Source organism: Oreochromis niloticus, unplaced genomic scaffold, assembly GCF_001858045.2.
Source record: "Oreochromis niloticus isolate F11D_XX unplaced genomic scaffold, O_niloticus_UMD_NMBU tig00002064_pilon, whole genome shotgun sequence".
NCBI classification, from domain to species: Eukaryota; Metazoa; Chordata; class Actinopteri; order Cichliformes; family Cichlidae; genus Oreochromis; species Oreochromis niloticus.
In genome coordinates, this window is record NW_020327552.1 from 11,419 (window position 1) to 32,398 (window position 20,980).

Here is a 20,980-nt window from a genome sequence, read left to right on the forward strand (position 1 = left end):
CTGTACTGTAATTCTACTACTGTATATTCAACTTTTTACTTGTAATTTCCAGCAAAATGAGTGGATATGAAAGTTTAATGACAGGAAAGAAGGAGCCGTGAGAGCGGAGATCTCTCCGAATTCTGAAAACAGATCGATGAAGTTGTGGTAACTTCAATTCCAAAAACTTGGGTTTCTTCTCAAACTTGGTTTATCTCAAACTTGGTTTATCTCAAACTTGGTTTATCTCAAACTTGGGTTTCAGGCAAACTTGGTTTCAGGCAAACTTGGTTTCAGGCAAACTTGTTTTGCTTTTCAACTCAGGTTCAAGCTTGTCAACTTAGATAGAGCTCGTGGCGGAGAAATGATAGAAGATAGAATGGCTTGTCAAAAAAGATGGAGCAGGGAGAGGGAGAGTGATAGGACAGACTGAATTGCTTGTTAATGATAGAGGGAGAGGGTTTTCTGCAGCAGGTCACCTGTAAGACAGAAAGAAAGTGGAATTAGACACACTTCCAATAAACCTGGCTTTACCATATTTTTCAGACTATAAGGCACATTTAAAAGCCTTTAATTTTCTCAAAAATAGACAGTTCACCTTATATATGGTTGCGCTTACTGACTTCAAACCAATTCTGTGGTACACGGCACTCAAAAATCTGTCAAATGTTTTAGTATGTCTTTGGTAAGCTACAAAGCAGCACCACTTGATGTATTGTCGGAGCATGGCTACCATAGTCAGCACCCTCGTAGAGTAATTCGTACTGTGCTTCAACATAATATGGTGTGTGTGTGTGTATAAGGGCCTGGCACCTGTTGAGAGCCATGCTTATGAAGCAGATTTCAAACTGATCAACCCACATTCATCAATACACAAATCCTGAAAAGTGAGTGCATTGTTCTGTATTTTATGTCTTACAACTGAACAATGTTGAGAGTTATTGTAAATGAGTTGAATAAAGTTTGGCTTATCTGTTTTGTTTGACTTAATGTGCCTTATGTGGGGAATAGAAATATTTTATTGCTATTATTTGCTGCTATTTTATAATCATCATTACCATTTCATGTGATGTTGCATTCAATTCAATTCAATTCAATTCAATTTTATTTATATAGCGCCAAATCACAACAAAAGTCGCCTCAAGGCGCTTTATATTGTACAGTAGATAGCACAATAATAAATACAGAGAAAAACCCAACAATCATATGACCCCCTATGAGCAAGCACTTTGGCGACAGTGGGAAGGAAAAACTCCCTTTTAACAGGAAGAAACCTCCGGCAGAACCAGGCTCAGGGAGGGGCGGCCATCTGCTGCGACCGGTTGGGGTGAAAGAAGGAAAACAGGATGAAAGACATGCTGTGGAAGAGAGACAGAGATTAATAACAGATATGATTCGATGCAGAGAGGTCTATTAGCACATAGTGAGTGAGAAAGGTGACTGGAAGGGAAAAACTCAATGCATCATGGGAATCCCCGGCAGCCTACGTCTATTGCAGCATAACTAAGGGAGGATTCAGGGTCACCTGGTCCAGCCCTAACTATATGCTTTAGCAAAAAGGAAAGTTTTAAGCCTAATCTTGAAAGTAGAGATAGTGTCTGTCTCCCGAATCCAAACTGGAAGTTGGTTCCACAGAAGAGGGGCCTGAAAACTGAAGGTTCTGCCTCCCATTCTACTTTTAAATACTCTAGGAACAACAAGTAGGCCTGCAGTGCAAGAGCGAAGTGCTCTAATAGGGTGATATGGTACTACAAGGTCATTAAGATAAGATGGGGCCTGATTATTTAAGACCTTGTATGTGAGGAGCAGGATTTTGAAATCAATTCTGGATTTAACAGGAAGCCAATGAAGGGAAGCCAAAACAGGAGAAATATGCTCTCTCTTTCTAGTCCCTGTCAGTACTCTTGCTGCAGCATTTTGGATTAGCTGAAGGCTTCTCAGCGAGTTTTTAGGACTTCCTGATAATAGTGAATTACAGTAGTCCAGCCTGGAAGTAATAAATGCATGAACTAGTTTTTCAGCATCACTCTGAGACAGGATATTTCTAATTTTAGAGATGTTGCGCAAATGGAAGAAAGCAGTCTTACATATTTGTTTAATATGTGCATTGAAGGACATGTCCTGGTCAAAAATGACTCCAAGGTTCCTCACAGTGTTACTGGAGGCCAAGGTAATGCCATCCAGAGTAAGAATCTGCTTAGATACCATATTTCTAAGATTTTCAGGGCCGAGTACAATAACCTCAGTTTTATCTGAATTAAGAAGCAGAAAGTTAGCGGCCATCCAGGTCTTTATGTCTTTAAGACATTCCTGCAGTTTAACTAATTGGTGTGTGTTACCTGGCTTCATGGATAGATAGAGCTGCGTGTCATCTGCATAGCAGTGAAAATTTATGCTATGTCTTCTAATGATGTTGCCTAGGGGAAGCATGTATAATGTAAATAGAATTGGTCCTAGCACTGAACCCTGTGGAACACCATAATTGACCTTAGTGTCTGAAGAGGACTCTCCATTTACATGTACAAACTGGAGTCTATTAGATAGATATGATACAAACCACTGCAGTGCAGTACCTGTAATACCTACAGCATGTTCTAATCGCTCTAATAGGATATTATGGTCAACAGTATCGAACGCAGCACTGAGGTCTAGCAGGACAAGCACAGAGATGAGTCCACTGTCAGAGGCCATAAGAAGATCATTTGTAACCTTCACTAAAGCTGTTTCTGTGCTGTGATGAGCTCTGAAACCTGACTGAAACTCTTCAAATAAGCCATTCCTCTGCAGATGATCTGTTAGCTGTTTGACAACTACTCTTTCAAGGATTTTTGATATGAAAGGAAGGTTGGAGATTGGCCTATAATTAGCTAAGACAGCTGGGTCTAGAGATGGCTTTTTAAGTAAAGGTTTAACTACAGCCACCTTGAAGGCCTGTGGTACATAGCCGATTATTAGAGATAGGTTGATCATATTTAAGATCGAAGAATTAATTAATGGCAGGACTTCTTTGAGCAGTTTTGTAGGAATGGGGTCTAAAAGACACGTTGATGGTTTGGAGGAATTAATTATTGAAGTTAACTCAGAAAGATCAATTGGAGAAAAAGAGTCTAACTTAACATCGATGGTACTAAGAGTAGCTGTAGATAATATTACATCTGTGGGATGATTATTGGTAATTTTTTCTCTAATGATAAAAATTTTATTTGTGAAGAAGTTCATGAAGTCATTACTAGTTAACGTTAAAGGGATGGTTGGCTCAGTAGAGCTCTGACTTTTTGTCAGCCTGGCTACAGTGCTGAAGAGAAACCTGGGGTTGTTCTTATTTTCTTCAATCAGTGACGAATAGTAAGATGTTCTGGCTTTGCGGAGGGCTTTCTTATAAAGCAGCAAACTATTTCTCCAGGCTAAATGATGATCCTCTAAATTTGTGACACGCCATTTCCTCTCCAGCTTACGAGTTATCTGCTTTAGGCTACGTGTTTGAGAATTATACCACGGAGTCAGGGACTTTGGATTTGAGGCCTTAGTTTTCACAGGAGCTACAGTATCCAGAGTCGTACGTAGTGAGGAGGTAAAATTATTAACAAGATAATCGACCTCTGTTGGAGTAGCGTTCAGATAGCTGCTCTGCTCTATGTTGGTACAGGGCATTGAAGATGATAACAGTGGGTGGATTATATTCTTAAACTTAGTTACAGCACTTTCAGAAAGACATCTACTTTGATAAAGTCTACTCTCTGCTGCTGTGTAATCAATTATTGTAAATGTAAATGTTATCAGGAAATGATCAGACAGCAGAGGGTTTTCAGGAAACACTGTTAAATATTCAGTTTCTATGCCATACGTTAAAACAAGATCTAGAGTGTGATTAAAGTGGTGGGTGGGTTCTTTTACATTTTGAGAGAAGCCAATTGAGTCTAGTAACAGATTAAATGCGATGTTGAGGCTGTCATTTTTAGCATCTACATGGATGTTAAAATCACCCACAATAATTATTTTATCTGAGCTGAGCACTAAATCAGATAAAAAGTCTGAGAAATCAGAGAGAAACTCTGTGTAAGGCCCAGGTGGACGATAGATGATAACAAGTAAGACTGGTTTCTGAGTTTTACAGCTGGGGTGGACGAGGCTAAGCATCAGGCTTTCAAATGAATTAAAAGTCTGTCTTGGTCTTTCGTTAATTAATAGGCTGGTGTGAAAAATTGCTGCCACACCGCCCCTCGGCCTGTGCTTCGGGATTTCTGGTAGTTAGAATGACTCGGGGGTGTTGATTCATTTAAACTAACATACTCATCCTGCTGCAACCAGGTTTCTGTAAGGCAGAGTAAATCGATTTGTTGATCAATTATTAAGTCATGTACTAACAGAGTACATGACTATTCAGATGCATTCAGATGTTCAAATATATTGGTATTATATTAGTCTTTATTACAGGTCCAAAGAAGAACCATTTTAAAGGGTTGAGTTGAATCTATAATTTAAAAGTTATTAATGCTTTTATGATCTCTGTGTAGAGGGCAGAGACAGGAAAATACTCTCTGTGCCAAAATGAGACAGGAAACGAAACGCGTCTGCAGAGCATGTTTTGCAGAAGTGAAACCGAAAGCAGAGCGAGTGCAAGCCAAAGAGCCAAAGAGTTAGTATGCATTTATCTTTGATTTAAGCTTTTAGTAGAGGCTTTTGATCAAAACATTAATTCAGTAGAGTACACCTATAGGGATCACTGATAGGGGAAAGTTCAAGTTGCTTAAGTTAAGGTCAACTAAGGTTCAGAAAAGCAGATGCAGTACAGACAGACAAATAGTGAGAGGTCATGACACGTACGCAGTACACAACATGCACGCGCCCTCGCACGTGTACGCACTCACACACACACCATAACAGATCTATTTTGGTAGGGCAGAAATGCAGAAGTGTGCCGAAGTACTTAGAGGAAGTGCACCCGACAAGCGACAGCGAAGAGGGGAAGCACCGACCCGAAGACAATGTTTTTTAGAGCAATGTTAAAGGTCAGGGAACATTTTGTGGTTTGGATTGACGTAAGCTGTACTATTGTCTATTTTTGTAAAAGAGGGGGGCTTTGTTATTGTACCCATATAAAACCTTGTCTCATGATTGTAAGTTCAGTTCAACACTGATTGGGTTGTTGAACTCACACATGTGTTCATTAAAATGCCGTCTAAATTGCACACGCCTGGATCTGTGGTTTTTATGGATTCTTCTCTCAATATTGAACCCTTAACATTTGGGGGCTCGTTCCGGTGAAGAGAGGGAATTAATTTTGGTGTAGATGGAGAGATCCAGGGTCCGTGGTAATTGGACGGGCAGACGGTAATCAGTGGTGAAAGTGAGTAGGCATTCCCCGGGGCATTAAAGGTAAGACACTGCCTGTTGAAATATATTTCCAAAAGGTGTCACATTGGGCATGTCAAATTAAAAGCCTGGTCGCTGTAATTACTGGTGAATGTCTGTTTTTAATTTTGGTGAGAAGTTGAAGTTGAAGTAATGATAAGAAAAAGAGTAAAAGTGAGTTAGAGTCTCACTAAAGGTACCGGGTTAAAGTCCCAAAGGAATAAGAATAAAGAGGATTTAGGATAAAGAGAATTTAGAATAATAGGTAGTTGGTGAAGTTTGTGACATTAAAGTCTCAATTGAATATAAAGCCGGGCTTGGACACCGATATGGTGGGTTTGTGATTTTCGGGGTGTCTTCAAAATAATTAAATTGTATAGAACGGGACTCTGGGAGTCTAACAAGTGCATTGCTCAGACGTAACGGTTGCCAAGGTCAAGGACGCTTAGACCTTGTCCTCAGTTGAGGGATAGTCAGTTGGTCACTGTGGAGCTTGGGGCACTCCAGAATAACTAGTGGTTGGACCACTTTGCCGTCCGGGACGGTGGTTTGCACTTTTTTGGTCAGTAGAAACCGGGTTTCGGGCGTCTACCTTTTAACTTAAAACTTCGGGGAAGCCTGGGATGTGGGGTGTCCACATAACGGGGCTTTTCGGGTTGAGTTGATTGATGCTTTTAAATTGTGTAGGGTCTTAGATATTTGACCACGGTCCGGGGCCGAGACTGGTTAAATTGATCACAAAAAACTCAGGGAGTTTGTCCCTTGGAGGGTTAATTTAAAAATTGTCTAAATTGTGTAGGTTTTGGAATGAGAAGCCTAAAATCTGTGCAGTTGTAATCATAGGACGTCTGTGTAAATATATTAAGAGACTTGTCTGAGTCTGTGAGTCAGGCTGGTATTATTTTTAGACTGTGTGTGTGTGTGTGAGAATGCAAATAAGGCAGCTGAGAGGTCAATAGAGTATGAGGAAGTTTATAGAGACTGCTAGACATTGCTGATGCATGTACGCTGGTTTTGTTTATTACAATATGTAAGTAAAGTTTTATTTCTTGCCATGACTGTATGACTTTTTGCGGGGTTTTGAGATAGGATACATAAACTGTTGATACTTAAGACCATTACCTGGGTTCTGAGAACTGAAATTGAATTTGAGATAATTTAATTAATAAAGATGTCTGTAAGCGATGTGTGTTTTGGGGTGTCGAAGTAAGATGTTTTAGGATTTTTAGATGGGTTCTGTTTCAGTTTGAGATAATATATACAGTTACATTTTCTGTGTGTGTGTTGTTGAGTGACAACATGCGCAGTTTAAATTGGGCGCTGTTCCTTCCTCTTTTAGTTTCAAAACACAAAGGCTGTTAGATTAAAATTACTGTGAGTAACGGTTTGACTTTTGACTAGGGAAATAATATGCTTACTTTTGGGTCTATGAAGATATTTGACCTTCAGTGATGTTATGAGAGGTTTCAGTTTTCTTTTTCTTTTTTCTTTTGACTTGCTCTTTCTGATCATGGAAGGCATGTCCAAGATACTCGTATGAAAGCGTATTTTGTGTGATTTTAACTGTGTGAATGCTGTCAGTATTTGATTTGAGTGACTGGGTGATTTGTCTGAGTAAGTGAAAAGGGGAAGTCTGAGAGAGAGAAAGGCAGTGCGTGTGAGACGATTTATGGCGTCTGAAAGAGGTTAGAGCATTTAAAAGGTGTGTATGGAATAAAGGAGTGTGAAATATATTTCTTGTGTGATGAAAAGTAGGATGTGCTAAAGTTTGAAAGTGTTTTTAATTCAAGAAAACAAAAAAACAAAGGAGTTAGATTAGTTTGAGGAACAGGAAATATTGCTCTATGTATCGGGGCTGCAGCGACAGGAAATAGTGAACAGGAACTGTGCATGCCCATATATGGGAACTGAGTGTGTACAGAAAGAACACAGAGAGAGAGATTTAACTCTAGGCACATGAAGCAAATGAAGCCTTTAAGAAAAAATGAATATAATACTAATTATATGGTTTAGTGTGTCAATACAGGTGGGCGTCTTTCAACTTTGCAACCTTGAGTTCAGCAGCAGAAAAGTAGATTAAAAGAATTGGGAGAATAAGCCAGTTTTTGGCTCGAAATTGTGCGGCTGGATCTCTCACTTTGTCCCTGAAGCAGAGAAGAAGTTCAAAGGACAGTTAATCGCCTGATGAAGACCGATAGAACATCGTGGACTTGAATACAGCAGGCAAACGACAGTGCCACTGATCCAGTAACACTGATGACGACTGACGACCAGCAGCAGCATGTAAGTGTAATGTAACATGTACTGTGAAAATACAGGCTGGGCAGTTGAACAGTGGGATAAAGAATTGTGGAAGAGCACTACACATTGAGTGATATTTTGCCATGCTGGGACTTAATCTGAAAGAAAGACTGTAAAGAAACAGAGAAGAAGACAGCAGCTGAGTTGAGACTGTGTTTGCTGGAGCTTTGAAGCCCGAACAGGACATTGTGCAGAGAGGACCAGTGAGAGATGAAGCTGGACGAGTTTGACTGCGAGAATATAGGATATAATTGGATTGAAAATTGAAACCTGAACTCATGAATTGTTTAGGGATGTCCACCATAGCATAACAAAGAGGTAAACATTAGAAAAGGTAAGAATAATGAAAGAAATAATTGTTATTACCTTAATGAATAGAAAACACACATACAAATTGTTACATGTGAGATTATTTTTGAAATGAATCAGAAGTGAGATAGTTTGAATCTAAAGCTCAGTGGTGAAATGCATAAATTAAATATGAATATATAGGATGCAATGAAGAAACAGCTTACACGTAGTGTACATTAACATGAATACATAGAAATGCAATGAGAAACTCAATGAATTAATTTAATGAAGAAGCAGTTTACACCCAATTAACATAAAATGCAGGGAAGAACACGCTTACATGCCTGGCATAATTGGTGTTTCTGACCAGAGACAGAGAAATGGGTTATTTAACCACTGGTGATAATAATGAAAATGTCTTAGTTTTGTTATTTTCAGGAGTAAAGCAGACTTGGACCGGCTCTCCACAGCAGCAGTCGGAAGAAAGTTAGAGGTTAACATCTATGGATAAGTTAAGGCAAGTTTCTGGTTGAATTGTTCACAGCATGATGTGTCCAGGAACCTGAAAAGCAAGCCCCAGCTCCTGGCTGAAGACCAGGAGGGCGGTAATTTAAGGTGGGAAATCAAAATGTGGGTTAGTAACTCGGGGAAAAAGAAAACTGACTGCTTAACTGGAGAGTTGGGAAGAAGTCTGGGAGACTGTGAAGTCATAGATGCAAAATAACATATACCCATACACACACAAACAGAAAATGCATTAACCTTATAAAGACAAGCTCCTGAAGCTTAATGAACAGATATTGATTAAAACCTGGCTAAGAACATAAGCATATGCAATGAAGATCTGCTTGCTGCTTGTATGAGTGAGAGAATGGTGTGAATGGTTCATAAAATAGATGGAAAAACAAAAGAAAGTGTCTATAAGAGTGACTCAGGAGTGCTCTTGCACTGAGTGATCAAAACAAGTGATTAGTATAGAAAGAAAATGAAAATAATTCAATAATGTGATAAAGTTTAAACATGTATTTCTTTTGCCAAGTTAAATTGTTGAGATATGGCTGAGTATGGAAAAGTTTGAGAGCTCGTGTGAATGTGGACAGAGGAGCTTGCTGTGTGTGTGTGATTGAGGCCTTAAAGGAGGGGTAGATTGTTCAGAGGTGCAAATTTGATTAGGAGGTTTATAAATTAGTGTTGACACATTGTTGTAAGATCTTAGGCTGAATCTGAGTATGGTAAAGTGCCTAACCGGGGTTATTGTTGTGTACGAAACGGTGCAGCTTTTGGCGAGGTTTTCAGTGTGTCGAACGGGTGAAATTTCAGATTGTTGAAGATTTTTGAGGTTGTTGTTTTATTTTTAATAGAGGGAGTTTTGATAAACATGGACATGTCTATAAGGGCCCATAGTTTCTATAACAGTGCACTTAGAAAAAACCTGTCAGGTGATTTTGTTTTGTGTTTTGATGAGCTAATAATCAGCTCTCTTTTTCTCATTTTGTTCTAAGCAGGCCTGCAAAAGAGTGGATAACAGCGCTGACAAAGTAAAAGGATTGCCGCGAGCCAATCCAGTCTAAAAGCAGAAAGAACTATTTTCTTAAAAACAAAGTAAACAAATAAATGAGTTGATGTTGCTGAGAGTGAAGACTGAATATTTGCGAGATAGTCTCCACTGTCAGCAATACCTGATGGTAATGCGTGTGAGTGAATGTGTGTAAATGGATGGTGACTGGACGGACGAGGCAGACCATAGGGTGGACCGACTGGACACTGACAAAAGACTGGACTAAGGTTGGACACATGACTGATAATTGTTCTGTTTTAACTTTTCTGTTATAACACAGGTTGGATCATAAGTGGATAAACTGAGTATAAAAGGTGATGTTCTGGTTAACACACAGGTTTTTGTTTCTAGGACGTTTCAAGGATGCAGGCTGTGGATGGAGCCAAGAAAGGATTTGACATGATGATTAATTTGATTTCATTCCTTAAATACAGGTTTGAAGGGCCGGAGCATGTATGCCTAATATGATAGGACTAACTTTTTTCTTTTAATTTCCTAAGCTCGAGTGAAGGATTTTGAGTTTGTAACACATGAGATGTGTCACAAAAAGGGGGGTGTTAATATATGCGATTAGCTACATGAAATGTGTTCTTTTAGGGTTACTAGGCAAATGTCTACGTGACCTTTGCCTAATAACCTTTGTGATGATAAACTTGTTTACCGACTTGCTCTCTTGTAGAACAGACAGACTTAGAAAAGGGAACCTCAGCTCTGAGTTCTGAGAATAACTCTGTTAAGTTGACAGGAAACACGTCGAGACAGCAATATAGGGCAAATCTGTTTGAGCTTGTAATTAAATGTGGGACTTGAAAAGAGGAAGTAAATTTGGTGCAGGACGTGCTTGAGACGATCAGACGAGAGAAGGAGAAGGTCAGGAATAGTTTAAACTAAGATTGAGAAAGTAAATGGGGTGAAAGGGGTGTAGCTTCAGGGCAGTTCACAGCCTGGCGTAAACGCAAGGTGCTGTCACACAGCTTAAGTTATTTGGTTGATTTATTTTATGACAAAATAATAAGGAAATATTAAAAATATACAACACGTTGAGAAGATTTCTTATGTTATATTTTAGTGTTTAACATGGAAGATGCCTCTCCGGAGCTTCTCTCCTGATGCTACTCCACCAAAAGAAGTTCATTTATAGAGACTATGTCAGCTCCCAAACAGACAACAACAAACCAAGATTAGCAATAAACAATCTAAACATAAATAATAACAAATGAAGAACAATACAGAATCCAAATCTGAACCAAAGAACAAAATAGTGAAATGTGGATTATTGGGTTTTTCTCTGTATATATGAAGTATTTGTAATGTGTATCTGCTAATGAAGGCTTGTAGAGGCCAGTTTATACTCACAAACGAGTGCTCAGCCAGACTGAAAAACAGGAAGCTTTAGTGCACAAGGCATATTAATAAATATAGACACAAAAAGAGGAACTCCCCATATAAACAACGTTCAAAATGTGTGAAGTATAAAGTACCGAAATAACACTATATAAGTCACAGTTGATGATTCTAATGTTAGAGAGCTCTTGCAATTGGCGTCTGAGCTGTGCAGAGGTCTCTCTTAAGACAGGTACTTATGTAGGTTAGCATGAGGTTGAGTCCAACAGAAGCAAGGCACCCTAAATGTGCACAGCATGCAGCAGGGGTGGCCAAAATAATATAGGAAACAGATAATCTGCCTTAGGATGACTGTATTAATAACGTGTTGTACAGTATTATTTTATGTTTGTCATAACAGTGATGTCTCTATTTACAGGTTGAGTTAATTTTATACACAATGCATAACTGTGCTTGTTTAGAGTTGATGTTCTATCCAAGAGGGTTTTAAGCTTCACTGGTGAGAGTGTCCAGGTGATACATGTTGAGGGATGATGAGAACATAGCAGGTGAATTGCATGCGCGTTTACAAACACACATGATTTAAATATAGGCCAGGCCAAAGGCCTGGACTTGATGCAGCTTTCAACTTTACAGCTCCTAACTTGCAGGAATGGCGTGGAGTGTAATGAATGAATGCAAAACATGCTTACGGACACAAACATGATATGAGTTTATTTTACAGGGTAAAGGTGGACCACAGGTTGCTTTGTTTCTGCTTAGCAACTACTGAGGTAAAAGGTGTTAAAGATAAATATGCAATAAGTGAACAGGAAATGTGTAAGGGTGAGCCGGGTGAAACAAAATGTTGTAGATAATGGAAACTTGTCTAACGGGCATTAACAGTAACCCTTGCATGTTATGTATATGCTTGAGGCCAAAAGAGGCGTAAATCCTGATAGAAAATTTTGAAGTGTGCTTTTTAGCGGAGATTTAGGCTGACATGGGGATGGTGTGCATTTTACTTGGGTTGTGTTTAATAAGACTAAAAGCGTTGCTCACACACATAAAGAGTATTGAGATTGAATAAAGTTAATATAATGGATAGAGCCCAGAACATGATAATATATAAGTGAAATCAAATGCAATGTGTGATTTCACTTTTATTGGGAAAAGAATTAGCCAAGAAATGTGTATTGAACGCTCCACATACTTTGAAACTGCGCAACTCTGAGTGGGCAATGTAATGAAGCAACTGTTACATATTTGCATTAAACTAGCCAACATAGACTCACCACCACATGATGTGGCCCTGCAGCGGGGGCAGAAAATCATTTGCAAACCAGGGATCTTAGGTTGATTATTATATTCTTACTTATGTACACACACACACACAGAAGGGAAAAATTTCAAAACAAAACAAAAAACAACTTCGCTTAACCTGTCAAGCACAGGAGTAAAATAAAAATCTCTTTGGGCTCTGTTAAAATTTCTTTAGTAAAAGTGTAAAAGGCCAAACCTAGGAAGTTCGGCAAACAGGAAAGTTCCTCGAGTATCAGGAGTTAATAGTCAGGAAACATTTCTCACATTAACGCCTTATATCTGACAAATCATTGACTCATAGATGCAAACAGACATACAAGTGCACATACATCCAGATGTGCATTTAGACATTAAAAGTGTAGAGGCATGTACACACAGATTGGCAAACCGGTACAGAGTCTAGCTGAGGAGCTTAACAAAGCAGACGTGGCAGTAGGGTTTATCATTTTGCCTGATATGATATTGGGAACCAATTTTGAATAATGACAGGAACCTGAGATGAACACAGTAAGTTAGTAAGGTATAGCAGAGAAAGGTTGTTTGTTTTCTATCCCTTACAGGAGAAGATTTCCACTAGAGAAGGACCCAGAAAAGGAGCGGAGATTACCTAAGCATGAAGTGTTTTCAAGTGGGAGCTGGTGTTTTATTGCTGGACCACCTAGAGGACATGAGGTTGTTGTCGGATTTGCTGAGTCAGGGGGCGGCTAGAGAGGGTCAGAGCGAAGGTAGTGGACCTGGGAATGGTGTAGTGACGTCTTTGGAAGACGTCAAAAGGGGGAATTGTGGAATTACAGGGATTATTTTACATAACCATCATCTTATCATTGCATTAATTATCATTTCATCAAAGTATTTATTGAAGCTGCTGGCATTATGGTATAATTTATATTATAGGGGTTATCATAATCAAATATTAACATGTTTATTACAGGTGCAGTTATAACTACTTTAAAATGATTGAGTTAAATATATATGTATCATAACTCATATGCTGAGTATATTGTTACAGTAAAATAGTAGCTGAGCAAAGGCCTGAATGTATTCAGCTTCTTGTGGTATTTGAGTTTGCTTAGTTACAGGTGACGGAAGGATGTCCAGTCCATGGTGACCTCAAAAGCCTTAGGTCATCACCATATTCGGAAGAGTATGCCACAAGGAGGAACCTCTATGTTGCATTTAATTCTTAAAATACATGAATGTTCTGTACATGCAAATTATGTGTTTGTAAGCGCAAGAAGGGGCGTTACAATACCCTGATGTTATAAAAGCAATCTAGAGTGTATTTTGGGTAGAGATGTACAACTGCTTTGCAGTTTGCACCTCTCCACGCTGCGTGCATTCATTAAAATCAATTGTTTGATTGACCTCTTCTGGACCATCATTGTTTTACTCTCGTCCTCAATTTCGAGCCCGTAACATTTAGTGCGCCTTACAGTCTGAAAAATACAGAACATATATATCATTACACACTGAAGAGTTGTACAGTACATTATTAGATTCAACTGAATGAAAATGTTTAACATATGGTGGTGGAACATTTCTAAGGACATTTTTGCATTCTATTAACACAATAAAAACAAACAGAGTCTGTAAACCAACATGTGGTGCTACAGTAACTTACTGTAAACATTATATGGTCAAGCTAAACCCACACAATGAAGTTAGAGCAGACAGTTTCAGAACACCTGCTTTAAACACTTCACATGCACTCAACTCAAACTTATGACACATCACATGTTCCTAAATGCCCCAAGGTCTCAAATTCCCATTTCTGTGTGTACTTACCTGGTACAACAGTATATCATAATGTCTGGGGAGCCGTTAACACAAAAGTAAAAAATAATTTACTCAGTATGACTTTTGGCAAAATGAAAAATTATATAGGGCATGTTTAATACACACTCACCTCAATCTACAATAAAATTAGCATGGCCGACATTAGGGCCTAATTAAAAATGTAGTATGATGATAAGAGAGATCTGTAAGTCTGGAAATGTTTACATAGACTTTTCTAGGATTTGATGACTTTTGATAATCACCAATAGCTGTGCTCACTCACAGCACTAAACTGAATCTCCTATAATCAGAAACATTTCCCAGTACTGCACATCAGACAAACCTTTACTTACCAGACTTGAGACGATCAGATCAGCAGTCTAGAGAAAGGAAACAATTCATCAGATCACTGTTTGATGATTCAGACTGTTGAGCCTCTTCACACACAATCCAATTCACTATGACATAAATTAACTAGTAAAATCCTCAATTACTTTAAGGCTTTATGAGCTTACTGTAGTGTAAAGAGGAGATAAATGAACTGCAGCGTCTCAAATGGCATGTGTAATAAAAGCATTCATTACTACAGAAATGCAAAGAATAGCCACCAATATTTGTTGGCACAAGTGCAGGATATACCAAATATTTCCTACACAGAAGCTTTGTGGCTCCAACATTTTCTACCACAAGTCAGTGCTAATAAAGTGTGAACACCAAAACTTTTAAAAATGTAAGATACAAAGTAATTATATAAATCAGAAGCAACAGAAAACCTCATCATGTCTGATATGAATATGTAAATCTTAAAATACATTTAAATATTAACATGTTACAATAGCAGAGGTGCACCATGTTTTGTAATTAAAATTAAATGTCTGAAAATATTACACTAAAAAGTCCTTTCATTGTACCCGTTGCTAGGAATATTTATGAATTTTGCAGTGTACCTTTTTGGCAACCTTTCTATTTAATTTTAAAACACATTATATTCACTAAATAAGTAATAAACCAATTGGACACACTGGCTGTAATGTACCTAACAATGTCCACTCACACCTCTGGTTCTCTTCGTTTTTATTATTGCTTAACTGTTAAAGCTATTACTTATACCGAGTGAGGCAAAATACTTCTACAGTGTTCTGACTTTAATGTAATACATCAGCAGAATTTGAGAGGCAATATAAATCAATACCTGTGCAGCTCTTAAGTGTTTGAGCAACCACTTATACTGACTCTCCTAAAACACTTTAATTGTTTTGTCTGCTACTTAAATCCACAAACATAAGGAGAAAATGAACCACCGTATAAAGACATCTGACATTTAACTATGTTTGGATTTGATAAGCCATAAGAAATTTAAACCATACATAAATGGGCTATTAAACTTCAGGGACATTTTCAGGGGGAGTCAGAGGGGTCCTGTGTGGGGGCTTTGCTGCTACAGGTCACAAATCCTGTGTTTTTGCCAATCAGTAAATGGAAACATATCACAAAAACGCAAACTACTGTATGTAAGTTGCCAAATGTGCTTGCCAAATGCCAGGTTCATACTGCTTCAATTACAATCACTGTTTACTTACCAGCAAAGGCAAAACCAAAGATCTCTTTCACTCTGTGTAACAAAAGACAAAGCACAAAAATACAAAATGAGACAACTCAAATCAGCATCAGAGTCAATACTGCATCACTCTGTGTAGTCCAAAAGACTCAGTACACTTCTTTATTTACCACAGCAACAAACAACTCACCTGTTTTTTCTACACCTTATTAAATATTACTGTCTTCATTAAGGTAAAATGTGGTTTCATCCATTTGTAATAAGCCACACAAGTTTCTCAGTTATGTGATAGCTCTATTAGTTTGGTGCTATTAGATAACACAGTAGATTTCATAAGCAATGATTTGCTACACCTAGCACTGCACACTTTATCAAATTCTGACATCACAATTTCAAAGCATGAGCAATCATAAATGAAAGCTTGGATGATATATTTGTAGGCTTCAACATTTGAGTTGGTCTGCATTCAAATTCTGCTCCCTAAAAATATTATCACATGCACACAGTATCATTTAATATGCTGTTGTTGAAATATCTACATATCATATTTATAATATTAATGGTGCACTGCTGCATTTTATTTATTTGAAGGTGGCCTTTTTTATATTTCATTAATTTTTCACAAAGTGAGAAGTTAAACAGAGCTGCAGGTGTAGGTTTTATTTTAAAAACCAACCTGCACAAACAAGTGTTTGTTAAACAGTTCTTAAAATTTAACTAAAAAACTAAAATTGATTAATTAAAAAAAAAACTTCTTCTTGTTAAGAAATGTTATTATTCTTATATTATATTTTTTTATCCTCACTCTCTCTCTCTCCCTTCTGTTAATTAACCCACAACACAAACACACACCGGCATGTGAATCTTTTTCTCCCAGCCTTCAGTCAGAGGTGGTAAGATGGCTCCTTTAAAGTTGCCGACCCTGCTGCTTCAGCAGCTAATCAGTGGTTCTAAAATGGCGGCTCATTACCTTATAACCTATAGAATGAGGCCGTTTTAACTGACTGATTTATGAAGAGGAGAACTACCTTCAGCTTCCCTAAGAGACTCAGAAACATGAACACACCGAATGAACCAGATACAACACAATAACTGTATTAAACAATCAAATGAACCATATTAATTTCACACTGGGCCTATAGGAGCTAGGCTAGGCGTTAGCGCTTAGGTTGTTAGGGCTAGCATACCAAACACTCCTTTTAAATACTAAAATTACAACGTTTCACTAAAAAAGCAGCCATTGTGTTACTTTAACATGACTTATACTTCGACTGGCTTCATAAGTCACTAACAACAACTCGGTAAATCACTCAAGCAGTTTATACACATTTAATTTCAGAGAAGAGAGACAGAGAGGCAGCGCTTACCGGCAGGGATCAAGCAGAGAGTGGGCGGAGATTCAGTAGTCAGCCGTAGACGTAAAAAAAGAGGCATTCACGGGTAGTGGGAAACTTCGCCATTACACAAAATTGGCATTGAAAACGTGAAAAATATATGTAGATTTAAATATTATTATACTAGATTTTTTTGCAAAAAAAAAAATAACTAGTAGAAATTTAATTCTATAAGTTTAATAAATGTTTCAAACAGGATTCTTTGAATTTGAAATAATGGTTAAAAGACATAAATAAACATAAGGTCATTATGTTAAAATGTACTGTATTATGATAGATTTATGTAACTGACTGCAGTAATAAGAACAGTCTTCAGGACAGTAGGAGCTGCAGAGGCTCATCTCACTGCTCTGCAGGACTCAAGATCTTCAGGAGGTCCTTTAACCCCACTGCCATGTTACTTTTTAACTGTGACCCCTGAAATGTTCATTGCACATTTATTTCTTTTTTTCTAAATCATAATGGTTGTAATCATATAAACTCCCCCTTGTGGGACTAATAAAGGTATATCAAATATCAGATATCAAATACTGACCTAAATGGACTTGCACCCACTTGTTCACCCACATTGCGGTAAAGCTACAGCGTGGACAACTACAGTGAGGTAAAGCTGTGGCTGTCTCCAACAAGACTCTTCAGTGAAAGTTTTAAAGACAACCATCTAAACTATAGCTTTAACAGTTACACTTTCTGAAACCACATGTTAATGTAAAAATTATATTTGTAAGAAAATCGGTTTCATAGAGTGGAAACCTGTTAATACACAAAGACTTGTTCTGAACTATCAGTAATTAGTGCAGGGGTGGCTTTTACACACACACACACACACACACAGACACACAACACAGTAACAGAGAGAGAGAGAGAGATACACGCTTCAGCCATAATTTCATAACCATAGGGGCTACAACTGTCATTTTGTTCGGAAGAGATGGGGGAATCCTTAATTGTTATGTATTTAAAATAAAATTATGAATTATTAGAGATATATGACATAGATGATTGGTTGGGCTTAGGAGCCAAAAAGGCATCAAAATGCAAATTTTAATGTCTCAGCCCTCAGAAATGATTGGCTGGTTGTGAAGTCGTGCAGGTCCTCATATGTAAATTTGAATATTACAGTGCTCACAGAGGATTAACTCCCTGGGGAGCTGGCAGAAATATATAGAAATACTATGATTACCCAGAAATACTGAATTTAGTTGAAATACTATGTTTTAGCACAAATACTATAAAATGGCAGAAATACCATATCAGAAATACTGTATTTGGTAGAAATATGTTTTAGCAGAAATATTATAGTTAGCACAAATGTTATAAAATAGCAGAAATATTATGATTTAGCAGAAATACTGAAAAGCAGCAGAAAATCTATGATTTAGCACAATAGTAATAACTTGCATAGAAATATGGAAATACAAAATGGAAAGCTGAAGAAAACCTGAATATGGTTAGATTTGTTAGAAAAACTATAACTAATCAGAAATCCTATGTTTTAGAACAAATACTATATTTTGCACAAATCTTATAAAATAGCAGAAATAGTATGATTTAGCAGAAATGCTGTATTTAGCACAAATACTGAAAAGCAGCAGAAATGCTATGACTTAGCACAATAGTAATAATTTAAATAGAAAAATTGAAAAAGCAAAATGGACAGCTGAAAAAATGCTGAACATCATAAGGGTCACTCAAATATACTTGTTCAATCAAAAAAAATTGGCAAAAAAAGTATAACAGTCACACAATCACAAATATGAGCACATATGGAAACACACATGCACAGAGAGACACACACAGGATCAAATTCAGTCAACCAGTCTAAATATATCGAATTTTATATCATACAATAAGATGCTCCCATAAAAAGGCTCTCTCTCTCTCTCTCTCTCTCTTTGTCTCACACACACACACACACACACACACACACACACACACACACTAGCAGCAGCAGCAGCCAAAAAGCCTGGAGCTACTAAATTTGAATCCACCAATCAGAGAGGCTGTGTACTTTTTCCCGCCAAAACAGGTGCAGCCGTTTTTACACACTCGGCACAGAGAGACACAGGATTTCTGCAGTGTATTTCTCATAGTGAGGATTCCTCTCAAACAAATGGCCATAATTTCCTAACCGTAGGGGCTAGAACGGTCATTCTTACACCGTTTTGTTCAGAAGAGATGGGGGAATCTTACAGTGTTGACAATTTATCATTAAAATATGAATTATTAAAGATATTTGACTTGTAATGCACCATAACTGAGTAGAGGCAAGCGAAAACGGCCTTGACTTGCCCTCAAACAATGCTTTCTAACTCTAAATCTATTTGGAGTATCGATATCATTCTTTCACCGTAAGAGACAGCAGGCTTTGGTGAACAGTCATGGAAATTTTCAGGTCTGTGTGGAAATCCAAAAAAAAGATATGACGAGAGAAAAAAGTGGTTCATTTCCAGAGTTTGAAAGCTGAAGAAATCTGAGCGAGGGACAAATTTCCTACCCTCAAACAAACGTAATTCATGGCCAAGTGGTAATAGGTGAGAAAAAAAATCTTACATTGTGAGCGTCAGGAGTGTCTGAAGATATATTGGCACAAGCCTCATGTCTTAACTTTGCTTCGTTAAGGAGATATGACGATTCGAATATGCCTCTCATTACAGAAATCAAGCGGTGATTTTGAACAAGCTCTCCATTGACTTTCTATGGAGAGTTTTCAGACTTTGTGTTGGTCTGAGGAGATTTGCCAAAATTCTATAAATCTCACAACAATGATTGTGACATTTTCTGAAAGCCAGCAAAAATACCTACGTTTTGATGTATAATTTGCGGAAGTTGAGTGAAAATTGAGCAAGTAGCAAGAAGTTGTTCGGACATGAAGAGAAGACTGCAAAACCTACAGTGGCACACTGAAAGCCAAGTGCATAGCAACCATAACAACGCATGTATTTTGTGAAAAATCACAAAGATGAAACTCAAAACTTAAAGAGGGATAAGATGAAAATGGTAACAGATATGAAAAAGCTGAATCATCCATGAATAGCCCAATAATTTGTGAACATTTTAAAGTTTAAATGGAGTTTCTATGTGAAAGTATGAAAAAGTAGTTAAGTTTCAAAAACGAGCAAGTTTTAGCAGAATTGCAGAAGTTTCCCATTCATTTCAATGGGACAAATTAAAAGAAAAAAGCTTAATATTTTAAAAAGTATAATAGCAGAAAATACCAAAAGTCATTGCCGGAAAGAGCAAAAATAGCAGAATAGTTTAAAATTTGAACGGCAAAAATCGGCTGAAAATTGTGGAAGTAGTTAAGTGCCAAAAAAAGTACAAAAAATTGGCAACTAGAATAATAAAGTAGGATAATAAAGAATAAAGAGAAACAGGAACTCAATAGTGTGGATGCCTAAAGCATCCACACAATTTGCATTTCCTGCGAAAATGCTGTGTGGATGCCTTGACGCTGAAGCTGTCTGCTGAAAAGCTGAAAAAGATGAAAAGTTGCAAAAAGTTGTTGTGGAGAGACGGACAATTCTGCTGAAATGAGCAGAAGCTGCTGAGAATTGTGCTGATAACAGGTGAAAAGGCTGAAAGTTTTGCAGAAAAGAGGTGGATCAGCAGAATTTCTGCAGAAAAGAGGCAAAGAAGCAGAAACTTGCGCTGAAAAGAGATGAATCAGCAGAGTTTCTGCTGAAAAGAGTTTTTTTTTCTGAAAACCGCCAAAAAAGCTGGAATTTGTGCTGAAAAGGGGTGAAAAAAATGAAAATTTTGCTGAAAAGGGGTGAAGAAGCTAAAGTATACCAAATCAAAGTATTTGTGCCAAAACATAGTGTTTCTGCCATATTGTGGTACTACTACATTACAACATGAATACGGATTAAAGATGAAAGAAACTGGCAACAAATTCCTCCACTACAAACCAGTCTGATACCACTTCTTTGCAGTGTTCACGTTTACTAAGGCACTACCCAAAAGGCGCCACAAGAGGGCACTCCAACACAAGAGATGACCTATGTACACTGATGCACTTAGTAACAGTCAGCCTCCTACTTAGCCACTACGTAATACAGCAATATTACAGTGTACAAATTCACATAAATTTGCAGGGGGAACAAACAAAGCAGGAACAAGCCC

The 20,980-nt window shown here is 37.7% G+C and overlaps 1 long non-coding RNA gene across 1 annotated transcript; it reads right to left on the reverse strand.

Annotated features, from left to right (window-relative positions):
• Positions 1-261: 261 nt before the first annotated feature.
• On the reverse strand, positions 262-15,511 carry LOC109197800 (uncharacterized). The gene is made up of 3 exons (XR_003217668.1): positions 15,484-15,511; positions 14,257-14,283; positions 262-458 (listed from the first exon to the last, which is right to left on the reverse strand). It is a non-coding gene; the product is annotated as an uncharacterized LOC109197800 (long non-coding RNA).
• Between the last annotated feature and the right edge of the window lie 5,469 nt (positions 15,512-20,980).